The following is a 2,500-nucleotide window of genomic DNA, read 5'->3' as shown; positions in this document are numbered from 1 at the left end:
ACTGGACATGCCCAATCTCGTCTGATCTTGGAAGCTTTGCAGTGTTGGGCCTGGTTAGTACTTGGATGGGAGACCACCTGGGAATACCAGGTGCTGTAGGTAATTTTATACTGCATTAACATTCTTTTCTATTAAATTTTACATTTAATTTTTTCAACTTATCATTGAATTTACTTGAGTTAAGAAGTAAAAGATGTCTAAAGTTAATATTTTTGAGCACCTACAGCCAAACCACACTGGACATGCCCAATCTCGTCTGATCTTGAAAGCTATGCAGTGTTGGGCCTGGTTAGTACTTGGACTGGAGACCACCTGGGAATACCAGGTGCTGTAGGTAATTTTATACAACCATAACATTCTTTTCTATTACATTTTACATTTAATTTTTTCAACTTATCAATGAATTTACTTGAGTTAAGAAGTAATAGAGGTCTAAAGTTAATGTTTTTGAGCACCTACAGCCAAACCACACTGGAGATGCCCAATCTCGTCTGATCTTGGAAGTTATGTAGTGTTGGGCCTGGTTAGTACTTGGATGGGAGACCACCTGGGAATACCAGGAGCTGTAGGTAACTTTATAGTGCCATAACATTCTTTTCTATTACATTTTACATTTAATTTTTCAACTTATCATTGAATTTACTTGAGTTAAGAAGTAAAAGAGATCTAAAGTTAATGCTTTTGAGCACCTACAGCCAAACCACACTGGAAATGCCCAATCTCGTCTGATCTTGGAAGCTATGCAGGGTTGGGCCTGGTTAGTACTTGAATGGGAGCCCACCTGGGAATACCAGGTGCTGTAGGTAATTTTATACTGCCATAACATTCTTTTCTATTAAATTTTACATTTAATTTTTTCAACTTATCAATGAATTTACTTGAGTTAAGAAGTAATAGATGTCTAAAGTTAATATTTTTGAGCACCTACAGCCAAACCACACTGGACATGCCCAATCTCGTCTGATCTTGAAAGCTATGCAGTGTTGGGCCTGGTTAGTACTTGGACTGGAGACCACCTGGGAATACCAGGTGCTGTAGGTAATTTTATATAGCCATAACATTCTTATCTATTACATTTTACATTACATTTTTTACAACTTATCAATGAATTTACTTGAGTTAAGAAGTAAATAAGGTCTAAAGTTAAATTTTTAGAGTGCCTACAGCCAAACCACACTGGACATGCCCAATCTCGTCTGATCTTGGAAACTATGCAGTGTTGGGCCTGGTTAGTACTTGAATGGTAGACAACCTGGGAATACCAGGTGCTGTAGGTAATTTTATACTGCAATAACATTCTTTTCTATTATATTTTACATTTTATTTTTTCAACTTATCAATGAATTTACTTGAGTTAAGAAGTAAAAGAGGTCTAAAGTTAATGTTTTTGAGTGCCTACAGCCAAACCACACTGGACATGCCCAATCTCATCTGATCTTGGAAGCTATGCAGTGTTGGGATGGTTAGTACTTGTATGGGAGACCACCTGGGAATACCAGGAGTTGTAGGTAATTTTATGTTGCCATAACATTCTTTTCTATTACATTTTACATTTCATTTTTCAACTTATCATTGAATTTACTTGAGTTAAGAAGTAAAAGAGGTCTAAAGTTAATGTTTTTGAGCACCTACAGCCAAACCACACTGGAAATGCCCAATCTCGTCTGAACTTGGAAACTATACAGTGTTGGGCCTGGTTAGTACTTGGATGGGAGACCACCTGGAAATACCAGGTGCTGTAGGTAATTTTATACTGCAATAACATTCTTTTCTATTACATTTTACATTTAATTTTTTCAACTTATCAATGAATTTACTTGAGTTAAGAAGTAATAGAGGTCTAAATTTAATGCTTTTGAGCACCTACAGCCAAACCACACTGGACATGCCCAATCTCGTCTGATCTTGGAAGCTATGCAGTGTTGGGCCTGGTTTGTACTTGGATGGGAGACCACCTGGGAATTCCCGATGCTGTAGGTAATTTTAGACAGCCATAACATTCTTTTTTATTACATTTTACATTTAATTTTTTCAACTTATCAATGAATTTACTTGAGTTAAGAAGTAAAAGAGGTCTAAAGTTAATGCTTTTGAGCACCTACAGCCAAACCACACTGGACATGCCCAATCTCGTCTGATCTTGGAAGCTATGCAGTGTTGGGCCTGGTTTGTACTTGGATGGGAGACCACCTGGGAATACCAGGTGCTGTAGGTAATTTTATACAGCCAAAACATTCTTTTCTATTACATTTTACATTTAATTTTTTCAACTTATCAATGATTTTACTTGAGTTAAGAAGTAAAAGAGGTCTTAAGTTAATGTTTTTGAGAACCTACAGCCAAACCACACTGGACATGCCCAATCTCGTCTGATCTTGGAAGCTATGCAGTGTTGGGCCTGGTTAGTACTTGGATGGGAGACCACCTAGGAATACCAGGTGCTGTAGGTAATTTTATACTGCCATAACATTCTTTTCTATTACATTTTACATTTAATTTT

At 36.9% G+C, this 2,500-nt stretch overlaps 11 pseudogenes; all 11 read left to right on the top strand.

The window, feature by feature from the left end:
- LOC148464594 (5S ribosomal RNA) overlaps positions 1–102 on the top strand; it is a 119-nt pseudogene extending 17 nt beyond the window's left edge.
- Positions 103–218: 116 nt separating this feature from the next.
- LOC148464593 (5S ribosomal RNA) lies at positions 219–337 on the top strand (annotated as a pseudogene).
- A 116-nt stretch (positions 338–453) lies between these two features.
- LOC148464592 (5S ribosomal RNA) lies at positions 454–572 on the top strand (annotated as a pseudogene).
- Positions 573–687: 115 nt separating this feature from the next.
- On the top strand, positions 688–806 carry LOC148464591 (5S ribosomal RNA; annotated as a pseudogene).
- Positions 807–922: 116 nt separating this feature from the next.
- On the top strand, positions 923–1,041 carry LOC148464590 (5S ribosomal RNA; annotated as a pseudogene).
- Positions 1,042–1,158: 117 nt separating this feature from the next.
- LOC148464589 (5S ribosomal RNA) lies at positions 1,159–1,277 on the top strand (annotated as a pseudogene).
- A 116-nt stretch (positions 1,278–1,393) lies between these two features.
- LOC148464588 (5S ribosomal RNA) lies at positions 1,394–1,511 on the top strand (annotated as a pseudogene).
- Positions 1,512–1,626: 115 nt separating this feature from the next.
- Positions 1,627–1,745, top strand: LOC148464587 (5S ribosomal RNA; annotated as a pseudogene).
- A 116-nt stretch (positions 1,746–1,861) lies between these two features.
- Positions 1,862–1,980, top strand: LOC148464586 (5S ribosomal RNA; annotated as a pseudogene).
- A 116-nt stretch (positions 1,981–2,096) lies between these two features.
- LOC148464585 (5S ribosomal RNA) lies at positions 2,097–2,215 on the top strand (annotated as a pseudogene).
- A 116-nt stretch (positions 2,216–2,331) lies between these two features.
- LOC148464584 (5S ribosomal RNA) lies at positions 2,332–2,450 on the top strand (annotated as a pseudogene).
- The last annotated feature ends 50 nt before the right edge of the window (positions 2,451–2,500 follow it).

This window comes from Taudactylus pleione, unplaced genomic scaffold (assembly GCF_031769625.1).
Source record: "Taudactylus pleione unplaced genomic scaffold, aTauple2 ptg000967l, whole genome shotgun sequence".
In the NCBI taxonomy this organism is placed as follows: domain Eukaryota; kingdom Metazoa; phylum Chordata; class Amphibia; order Anura; family Myobatrachidae; genus Taudactylus; species Taudactylus pleione.
This window is presented reverse-complemented; position numbering and strand designations above follow the sequence as displayed.